Source organism: Nerophis ophidion, linkage group LG23, assembly GCF_033978795.1.
Source record: "Nerophis ophidion isolate RoL-2023_Sa linkage group LG23, RoL_Noph_v1.0, whole genome shotgun sequence".
In the NCBI taxonomy this organism is placed as follows: domain Eukaryota; kingdom Metazoa; phylum Chordata; class Actinopteri; order Syngnathiformes; family Syngnathidae; genus Nerophis; species Nerophis ophidion.
In genome coordinates, this window is record NC_084633.1 from 17,180,841 (window position 1) to 17,192,371 (window position 11,531).

General features: G+C 42.9%; 1 protein-coding gene across 4 annotated transcripts in view; it reads right to left on the bottom strand.

The window, feature by feature from the left end:
* tnrc6c1 (trinucleotide repeat containing adaptor 6C1) overlaps window positions 1–10,693 on the bottom strand; it is a 121,331-nt gene extending 110,638 nt beyond the window's left edge. For all 4 annotated transcript variants that reach the window (XR_009803915.1, XR_009803916.1, XM_061885035.1 and 1 more), the window contains exon 1: window positions 10,596–10,693. The gene's annotated coding sequence lies outside the window, so the exon portion shown is untranslated. The remainder of the gene's footprint in view (window positions 1–10,595) is intronic.
* Between the last annotated feature and the right edge of the window lie 838 nt (window positions 10,694–11,531).

The window sequence follows — 11,531 nt, forward strand, 5'->3', positions numbered from 1 at the left end:
TCTCTAGAAGCCATTTGTTAAATGTGTCCTGTGGTCATTTATTTTGTATCCCAAATAAGATTTCAGTGGGTTTATAAGTACTTTTTGAACACATTCAACAATACTGTGATAATAATGATAACCACAGTATGAAATATTAGTGTCGTCAAAGCCCTAATCCAAAAATAGTTTCTTTTTTACGCGTAAATATGCCACTAATATCAACATTTGCGCTACAGTCTAACCGAATCACACGATCAATGCAATAAAACATGGGTGTCAAACTCTGGCCTGCGGGCCAAATTTGGCCCACTGTTTAATTTCATTTGGCCCTTGAGGCAATATCAAATTAACATTATAGCTGGCCCGCCGGTAACACCACATTCACCGCTAATACTCATACTTGCCAACCCTCCCCGATTTTCCCAGGAGACTCCCGAAGTTTAGTGCCCTTCCCCAAAATCTCCCGGGGCAACCATTCTCCCGATTTCCACCCGGACAACAATATTGGGGGCGTGCCTTAAAGGCACTGCCTTTAGCGTCCTCTACAAGATGCCGTCACGTCCTCTTTTCCTCCATATAAACAGCGTGCTGGCCAAGTCACATAATATATGCGGCTTTCACACACATACTTGGTCAACAGCCATACAGGTCACACTGCGGGTGGCCGTATAAACAACTTAAACACTGTTACAAATGTTCGCCACACTGTGAACCCACACCAAACAAGAATGACAAAACATTTCGGAAGAACACCCGCACCGTAACACAACAGAAAAAATACCCAGAACCCCTTGCAGCACTAACTCTACCGGAACGCTATAATATACATCCCCCGCTACCACCAAACCCCGCCCACCTCATTTTTATTTTATTTTCGAATTTGTTAGCCTGTGGAAAAAGTTGATGTTGATATTTACCTCAGAAGGCTGCAAATAGAAAAGAGGCATTAATTTTTTTAATTAAATTGTATTTAATATACCACTGATGTTTTTTCGTTTGTTTTTTGAAAGTTGATTTTGCACTATTACGTTATATAAGCTCGGCCTGTTCCATGGGAGGGAACCCACGCAGTCACGGGGAGAACATGCAACTCCACACAGAAAGATCTCGAGCCCGGGTTTGAACCCAGGATTACTCAAGACCTTCGTATTGTGAGGCAGATGCACTAACCCCTGTTCCACCATGCTGCCCTATTTAAGCCTTACTTGTTCAATAATCATTGCAAAAATTGTTTGGGTCCCTATTAAATGGTTAATTTCTTAAACTTTGGCCCGCGGCTTTGTTCAGTTTTACATTTTGGCCCACTCTGTATTTGAGTTTGACACCCATGCACTAAAATCAACATTTGCGCTACAGTCTAACCCAGGGGTCGGCAATCCGCGGCTCCGGAGCCGCATGCGGCTCTTTGATCACTCTGATGTGGCTCATCTGCATACCGACCCCCCCCATTTTTCAGGGAGGTTTCCGGATTTCAGTACCTCATCCAGGAATTTCCCCTGGTTAACATTCTCAGAATTTCACCCGGACAACAATATTGAGGGCGTGCCGTGATGGCAATGCCTTAAACGTCCTCTCGACCATGTCGTCGCAACTGCTTTTATACTACAGTTACATTTAGTGCGCGGCTGCTGACATAGCGCGTTAGCAACTGCAAGGCATACTTGTTCAACAGCCATACAGGTTACACTGAGGGTTGTGATATAAACAACTTTAACACTCTCACTAATATGTGCCACACTGTGAACCCACACAAAACAAGATTGACAAACACATTTTGCGAAAACATCCGCACTGTAACACAACATAACAAATACCCAGAATCCCATGCATCCCTAACTCTTCTGGGGTACATTATACACCCCCACTAACACCCCCCCCGCTCCCTCCTCCGTGCGTCAGTTGAGGTGGGTGGGGTTGGGGGCGGGATTTGGTGCTAGCGGAGTTGTATAATTTAGCCCGGTAGAGTTAGGGAAGCATGGGATTCTGGGTATTTGTTCTGTTGTGTTTATGTTGTGTTACTGTGCTGATGTTCTCCTGAAATGTGATTGTCATTCTTGTTTGGTGTGGTTTCACAGTGTGGCGCATATTAGTAAGAGTGTTAAAGTTGTTTATATCACAACCCTCAGTGTAACCTGTATGGCTGTTGAACAAAAACGCCTTGCAGTCACTTATGTGTGTCTGCAGAAGCCTCAAGCAACATGTGAACGGGCTGGTAAGGTATTTGTCACGGATGTAGAGTGCGCCAAACGCACTGCTATCATACCACGCCCGTATTATTGTTGTTAAGGTGAAAATCAGCAGACCTTTGAGAGAGTAGTTGCTCATGAATACGGGAGTCTCCCGTAAAAATTGGGATGGTTGGCAAATGTGATGTTGTCAAGCGGCATTCAAACAAAACCCGCGGGCAACATTAATATTAAATTTCCATATTAAGGTGCAGGCCGCGTGTCTGAGACCTCTGGTTTATACAAATCACAAAGCAAAAAAAAAACGTGTAAGCTGTGTTATTTCATTTTGAATTTCAAAAGAGTCTTGGGGCTCCTATTGTTATTTTTATTTTGTGAAAAGGGTCAAAATGGCATTTTGAGAGTTAAAAGTTGCCGACCCCTGGTCTAACCGAATCCCGCGATCAGTGCATACGTCTTACCATTCTACTTATTGCTGTGTTGTCCCCGGCAAAACTGCGCCATTCCTTCTATATTTATAACCGTGTAATATGTGTGTGCTGTGCTAACCATGTCACATGATGTCACATGAATATTCAAAAATGCCAAAATGTCTGTTTTTCATTTTTCACCTTTGTTGTTTTCGTTGGGGTTTGTCTGCCTGTTAGTAATCTCTTAACTCGGACTGACAGGGTCCTAAAGCCCTTCCCATTATATCAGCAATGGAACTCAAAAAGTTACAAGCACATTTTGATGAAATGTTCAGCAGTGGTGTGCAGTCAGGGCCAGCAAAGCCTTCTCTGCTGGTCTAACATAACCAGAAATCATCATCATAATTAAAGATAACATTATTTTTTTTATTTACTTTCCTTAAATATCTAAAAGTATTCATATAATCTTCATGTCATATTATTCTCCTTCCAGTGCTGCTGGTTTTAGTTTTAGTGTGAATCCAATCAGAATTCAGCTAGTTTATGTTGCCACGCTGTGCGAAATCTGCCCGAGGCTTTCAGAACCAACAATGCGGGCATCTGTGCACTGTAAATGAACGGTGACATACAATTGATAGACAGTTGCCATAGCCAATCAGATCACGAGTTGTTGTCAAAAAGGGCTTCTAGCTGGCCTCACGAACGTGACTTTTACGCATCCTGTGTTTGGATACTCATCGGGACCGTTAGCGGATGAATTTGAGAACACATACAGTTGATAGACAGTTGCGATAGCCAATCAGATCACAAGTTGTTGACAGTAGCCTATCTCGGTAGCCTGATGTTAACGAGACTGTGATTGGATACTCACTTGTCACTCCAAAGAGAGTATCCATTCACAAGATTCAATTTAGCAGGAAGCAAGAAGTGTTGTGACGTAGCCAGACCGGGATATCAGAAAAGGAAAACAAAACGTTGATTTAGTGGCAGACGTATATTTGCAAGGCCATTTTCAAGAAGGATATTTAAAGAGAAACTACATCTTGTGAGACCATGTCGGCCAACACCGGAAGCAGGCTCAGCATTAAGGCGATGAAATGCTCGCCATTTCCACTCGAATAAGCGGACGACGAGGGGCACTACTGGCTTATACAGCGTTGAATAGGTGCTATAAATTGTCAATCAATCAATGTTTACTTATATAGCTCTAAATCACAAGATTCTCAAAGGGCTGCACAAGCCACAATGACATCCTTAGCGCAGATCCCACATCAGGGCAAATTGGGAGTTCAAATATTTAGGGGTGTAAAGGTAAACAAACATTTCGGTTCGGTACATACCTCGGTTTAGAGGTCACGGTTTGGTTCATTTTCGGTACAGTAAGAAAACAACAAAATATAAATTTTTGGGTTATTTATTTGCCAAATTTGTAAACAATGGCTTTATCCTTTTAACATTGGGAACACTATAATAATTCTGCCCACGTTAATCCACATTAAACTGCCTTGAGTTGTTGCTTTGATTAAATAAAATGACAAAACTTTTCTTCTACATATAAAAAGTGCAACATTAAACAGTTTCAAGTCAACTCCATCCATCCATCCATTTTCTACCGCTTAGTCCCTTTTGGGGTCGCGGGGGGGGGGGCTGGCGCCTATCTCAGCTACAATCGGGCGGAAGGCGGGGTACACCCTGGGCAAGTCGCCACCTCATCGCAGGGCTAACACAGATAGACAGACTCATCATGCTTAATTTATCATAGCATTTGGGAAGCCTGTAGTGGATTTTTATCATGTAAATGTTATATTTGTATCAAGATGTGATAGCAGGGACCCTGCCATTCAAACTAGGCTGCTACATTACTAATCCATCCATTTTCTACCGCTTATTCCCTGTCGGGGTCGCGGGGGGCGCTGGCGCCTATCTCAGCTACAATCGGGCGGAAGGCAGGGTACACCCTGGACAAGTCGCCACCTCATCGCAGGGCCAACACAGATAGACAGACAACATTCACACTCACATTCACACACTAGGGCCAATTTAGTGTTGCTAATCAACCTATCCCCAGGTGCATGTCTTTGGAGGTGGGAGGAAGCCGGAGTACCCGGAGGGAACCCACGCATTCACGGGGAGAACATGCAAACTCCACACAGAAAGATCCCGAGCCTGGATTTGAACCCAGGACTGCAGGACCTTCGTATTGTGAGGCAGACGCACTAACCCCTCTGCCACCGTGAAGCCTTACATCACTAATGATTAATGTAACTATAGCTGAAAAAAATAGTACAACAGCAATAGGAGAGACTATTCATCCCTGAACACCATGGAGTTCATGTAGGCTTTATGATGCACTTACATTATTATATCAACTATCAGACTCTTTATTTAACATTATGTCCTTTTTTGCTGCTTCAACACAGCTCAATCAACACTGTCTGTAACACACACACACACACACACACACACACACACACACACACACACACACACACACACACACACACACACACACACACACACACACACACACACACATACACGCACGCACGCACATACACGCACGCACACACCGCAAAATGAGCTAACGTTACCCTAAAAGCTAATTGGCCTTCACCTCAAGCCAGGACTGCGAGTGAGCTGAGCTGCAGTTTGTTTCTAGAACGTCAACGGGCTCATAGTGTTACTAGTAGTTTACTGGGAAGTGTTTATTATCATTTGGGGAGAGTACGCTGCCTTATGCTCACCTGCTAAACACCTATCTGCTCGATGCTGAAGCATTTACTACATGCGCTCTGAATATGCACGGCTGATTGGTTGTTACCGCTCTGAATACGCACTGCTGATTGACTGTTACCGCTATGCTTGTAACCAATCAGATGGTTGTGTGGGTGGGACAATGCTGGGTGCTGTGTAGGAGACAGAGGCAGAAAGCAGAGCAACTTGTTAAGACTTTAGCTGAGGCGGCTACTTCATATGTTCGTGTGGAAACTCGTTCGGTACACCTCCGCACTGAACCGAACCCCCCGTACTGAAACGGTTCAATACGAATACACGTACCGTTACACCCCTACAAATATTACATTATTTCACTTTTAATATGTTTTTTTGCAATTTTAATTTTGACAGTACCACATAAGATATGTAAATTGCTGATGTGTTTTAATATATTGATTTTTAAATGCGCCAGAAAATAACCTGTTTTGTACACTGTTGATGTGGATCAATACCCAGTAGGGCGTAAATGTGTTTCTGTATAGTATTTATTCAGCAACGGTCATGTGGCGACATAAACAATGGTATTTTGAGAGGTAATCATGGAAGTCGGACATCACTGAAGGCCTGGGTGGGAAACGCACGGCCTGCCACTGATGTTCAGGATATGTCAAAAATGAGATTGAGAAGAAGCGATTAGATTTTGGGGTACAACCTTTGCTGTTTCCCGTGAGTGGTCACTATAGACATGTTTGACTGTATATAGTCTATAAAATAGTATGCATCAGCATCCAACTGACACCGAAACCAAACACCACAATCTGGCAAATGCCCCTCGAACCCTGACCTATGCCATATAGTAATCACAGTATTTATTGGCCTGTCTTTGTTATCCAGCCCCCCCCCCCCCCCCCCCATGCCTATGGGAGTACTCTTCCACATGGTAGAGGTCCAAGTAGGAGGGCCACTGACACAGACATAAAAAAGTCCACCACCCCCTCCCACCCAGGTTTCCCTCCAGCCAGCATCCTTTGCCAGGCCCCCAAATTAGGAACTGCGGCACATTAGTTAAGCAGTGGGGGGCTTCAGGCTTACGTCAGGCAGGCTGCCCTCTGCTGCTGCTGTCATTCTCAAGTCTGCACACAGGCACACTGGCTGCAGGACGCTTGTCACCGTGAAAGCCATGAACGAAGCGTCACAAACAGCGGAAGAAAATATGAGCATGAAAGCTAGCTGGTCCTGTCCAGCGTGTTGGGATAGGCCTCAGCTCAAAACGTGAAACCTTGTATAGAAAATGGATGTATGGTGGAGGTGGGCTGTCCTACACATTTTGGTATCAGTCTGATACCAAGTAAACAGAGGGCCAGTATTACCGGTATCGATACTTTTTACTTGGCAATTTTTGGAGGTAAAGGCAAACAAAAACACACTTATTTGTGAACATTTTTGAAATGTAACAATCTCAACAAGATAATGCAATTATTCACTTATCATTCTATTGCATGTGATTGTTTGAGCAAAATAAGTTAAACGCACAAACTAATATTGGCTCCCGTTCAAATCCTTAGGCGCTTTGACTCCGAAAGCCCTCCTGTGTGCAGAAACCTATTCAAACTGTGGTACGCCAAACAATTGCTTGAACAAAATAAATTGTTTTATTTTTCTGTATACAAACTAGGACTGTACGGTATTAGTATAGCACCGCGATGCTAATGAATCATATTCGGTACTATACAGTCTCTAAAAAGTACCGGACCACCGAGCAGAGGAGCATGTTCGGCAGCGCGCGCACACAGAGTTCTTACAAACAGACACAGCGTGTAAACAGAAAAGGGAGAATGGATGCATTTTGGCTTAAAAATCAACGATAAAGGTGAAGCTGTAACATGAGAAAGAGGTGCTTTAAGTCCAGCCGCAGTCTGCAGTGTTGTAGCGACTTCTAAATCACTAATCCTTGTCTCCATGGTGACAAATAAAGGAAGTTCCTTACAAGTATCATTATCACTGCAGTATGAGGAATAACTAAACATGCTTCACTACACAACGTATCTCACCGGCGTTACAATGTAAACAAACGCCATTGGTGGATCTACACCTAACATCCACTGTGATGATACCAAGCACAGGGGTGTATCAAGGCGTCACTATGATTATATCGATATTCTTTATAATCACAAAATCTTTTTTTCCTTTTTTAAAATTCATATTAACTCAGGAAATACGTCCCTGGACACATGGGGACTTTGAATGTGTCCAATGAATGATCTTCTAACAACCTGGTATCGGATTGATACCCTAATTTGTGGTATCATCCAAAACCAATGTAAAGCATCCAAACAACAGAAGGATAAGTGATGATTTACCAAACAAGTCTCTAGTGGATGCCACAAAGTAGTTAACTTTCCCCTTATATCGATCCCATCAACGCTAGTGTCAGGCCGATGCTACTGATATCACGATTGTCGACATTGGGATCGGACCGCCCACATCTTATACTGCATATGGATGGGTATACCAAACAAGTCTCTAGTGGATGCCAGGAAGTAGTTAACTTTTCCGATAATGTCGATCTCATCAACGCTAGTGTCAATCCGATTCTGCTGGTATCACTAATGTCGTCATTGGTATCGGACCGCCCACATCTTATACTGTATATGGATGGATTTTCCAAACAAGTTTCCTGTTGATGCCATGAAGTAGTTAACTTTTCCCCTAATATCGATCTCATCAACGCTAGTGTTAATCCGATGTTACTGGTATCACTATGGTGGTCATTGGGATCGGACCGCCCACATTTTATACTGTATATGGATTGATTTTCCAAAGAAATCTTTAGTGGATGCCAGGAAGTAGTTAACTTTTCTCCTAATATCGAGCTCATCAGCGCTAATGTCGATCCAATGCTAGTGGTATCACTACTGTCGTCATTGGGATCAGACCACCCACATCTTATACTGTATATGGATGGATTTACCAAACAAGTCTCTAGTGGATGCCACAAAGTAGTTAACTTTTCCCCTAATATCGAACTCATCTACGCTAGCGTCGATCCATTGTTACTGGTATCACTATTGTCGCCATTGGGATCAGACCACCCACATCTTATACTGTATATGGATGGATTTACCAAACAAGTCTCTAGTGGATGCCACAAAGTAGTTAACTTTTCCCCTAATATCGAGCTCATCAACGCTTGTGTCGATCCGTTTCTACTGGTATCGCTATTGTCGTCATTGGGATCGGACCGCCCACATCTTATACTGTATATGGACGGATTTTCCAAACAAGTCTCTAGTGGATGCCAGGTAGTAGTTACCTTGTCCCCTAATATCGAGTTCATCAACACTAGTGTCGATCCGATTCTACTGGTATCACTATTGTCGTCACTGGGATCGGACCGCCCACATCTTATACTGTATATGGACGGATTTTCCAAACAAATCTCTAGTGGATGCCAGGTAGTAGTTAACTTTCCTGATAATGTCAATCTCATTGAAGCGAGTGTCAATCCGATTCTGCTGGTATCACTAATGTCGTCATTGGTATCAGGCTGCCCACATCTTATACTGTATATGGATGGATTTTCCAGAACAGTTTCTATTGGATGCCAGGTAGTAATTAACTTTGCCCCCAATATCGAGCTCATCAACGCTAGTGTCGATCCGATTCTACTGGTATCACTATTGTCGTCACTGGGATCGGACCGCCCACATCTTATACTGTATATGGATGGATTTTCCAAACAAGTCTCTAATGAATGCCAGGAAGTAATTAACTTTCCTGATAATGTCAATCTCATCGAAGCGAGTGTCAATCCGATTCTGCTGGTATCACTAATGTCGTCATTGGTATCAAACTGCCCACATCTTATACTGTATATGGATGGATTTTCGAAAAAAGTTTCTATTGGATGCCAGGTAGTAATTAACTTTGCCCCCAATATCGAGTTCATCAACGCTAGTGTCGATCCGATTCCACTGGTATCACTATTGTCGTCACTGGGATCGGACCGCCCACATCTTGTACTGTATATGGACGGATTTTCCAAACAAGTCTCTAGTGGATGCCAGGAAGTAATTAACTTTCCTGATAATGTCAATCTCATTGAAGCGAGTGTCAATCTGATTCTGCTGGTATCACTAATGTCGTCATTGGTATCAGACTGCCCACATCCTATACTGTATATGGATGGATTTCCCAAAAAAGTTTCTAGTGGATGCCAGGTAGTAGTTAACTTTGCTCCTAATATCGAGCTCATCAACGCTAGTGTCGATCCGATTCCACTGGTATCACCATTGTCGTCACTGGGATTGCACCGCCCACATCTTGTACTGTATATGGACGGATTTTCCAAACAAGTCTCTAGTGGATGCCAGGAAGTAATTAACTTTCCTGATAATGTCAATCTCATCGAAGCGAGTGTCAATCCGATTCTGCTGGTATCACTAATGTCGTCATTGGTATCAAACTGCCCACATCTTATACTGTATATGGATGGATTTTCCAAAAAAGTTTCTATTGGATGCCAGGTAGTAATTAACTTTGCCCCCAATATCGAGCTCATCAACGCTAGTGTCGATCCGATTCCAATGGTATCACTATTGTCGTCACTGGGATCGGACCGCCCACATCTTATACTGTATATGGACGGATTTTCCAAACAAGTCTCTAGTGGATGCCAGGTAGTAGTTAACTTTCCCCCCTAATATCGAGCTCATCAACGTTAGTGTCGATCCGATTCTACTGGTATCACTATTGTCGTCACTGGGATCGGACCGCCCACATCTTGTACTGTATATGGACGGATTTTCCAAACAAGTCTCTAGTGGATGCCAGGAAGTTATTAACTTTCCTGATAATGTCAATCTCATCGAAGCGAGTGTCAATCCGATTCCACTGGTATCACTATTGTCGTCACTGGGATCGGACCTCCCACATCTTATACTGTATATAGATGGATTTTCCAAACAAGTCTCTAGTGAATGCCAGGCAGCAGTTAACTTTTCCCTTGACCGGGTGAGCACTTTCAAACTAATTGCAACGCTACAACGTCTCACAATTGCTACAAAGTGTTGTATTTAGCCAGCGTGTGACAGGACGAAGCTAGGTAGCACATAGCATAGCAAAGGCTAAAAATAATCCCCCTGCTAAAGGGCGCTCATTTCGACGCTGATGTCAAAAGTGGGCTGTGCTCGACACCTTTTATTTTTATCCGCGAAGCTAAAATTCTGCCTTTTCTTCCGGGTATGCAAATTCATCTCGCCAGGCAAAGAGAAGAAAAAAATAAAATAATAATAATTCTTACTGTTTTCCGTGGGTCGTCGTCGTCGCGGCTTGTGCAGCCATTTTGTAGTAAGTGACCGGAGCAGACTTCAGTGTGTGCTAACTGGAGGAGGGGGCGGGGCGGGGGGGTTGGTGGGGGCGGGGCTTAGCCTCGCACGTGACCATTAATAACAAAACAAACTGGCTGGCCCCTCCCCCCCCGTCGCCGCCACCACCCGGCCGTTGCCATGACAACTGCAATCCCTTCATCAGTCTCCTCATCCGGGTGATGCTCCGCTTTTTTTTTTTTTTTTTTTTTTTTTAAACGAGATGGAAACAGAGAGCCAATGCGCACGCGTGTGAAACGTGCAGAGGAAACTTGTCTTGGGGAAAGATATAGTGGCGCAACATAAGTGCAGTACCGGTTTACACCACTAAGGGCCGCCATTTCTGTGAACTAGTTTGTTTTAATATTTTGATTTCATTTATAAATAATTAAATCGGTAATAAATAGGCTCTAGTTTATGCACAAAACACTGATTATGAGAATAAACGGTACAGAAAATAAATTGATGCTTTTAACACTACGTGGGTTGTGTTTACAATTGTTATTTTTATTTATTGTTTAAATTGGTTTTACCCTTTAAAATGGTTTTTAATCATATTTGTTTATGTTTTTATTTATTTAAATTCAGTCATTCGTGGAGCTAAGCATAGTATTTTTATGTTGTTTATACAAACCCCGTTTCCATATGAGTTGGGAAATTGTGTTAGATGTAAATATAAACAGAATACAATGATTCGCAAATCCTTTTCAACCCATATTCAGTTGAATGCACTACAAAGACAAGATACTTGATGTTCAAACTCATAAACTTTATTTTTTTGTGCAAATAATAATTACCCCAGAATTTCATGGCTGCAACACGTGCCAAAGTAGTTAGGAAAGGGCATGTTCACCACTGTGTTACATCCCCTT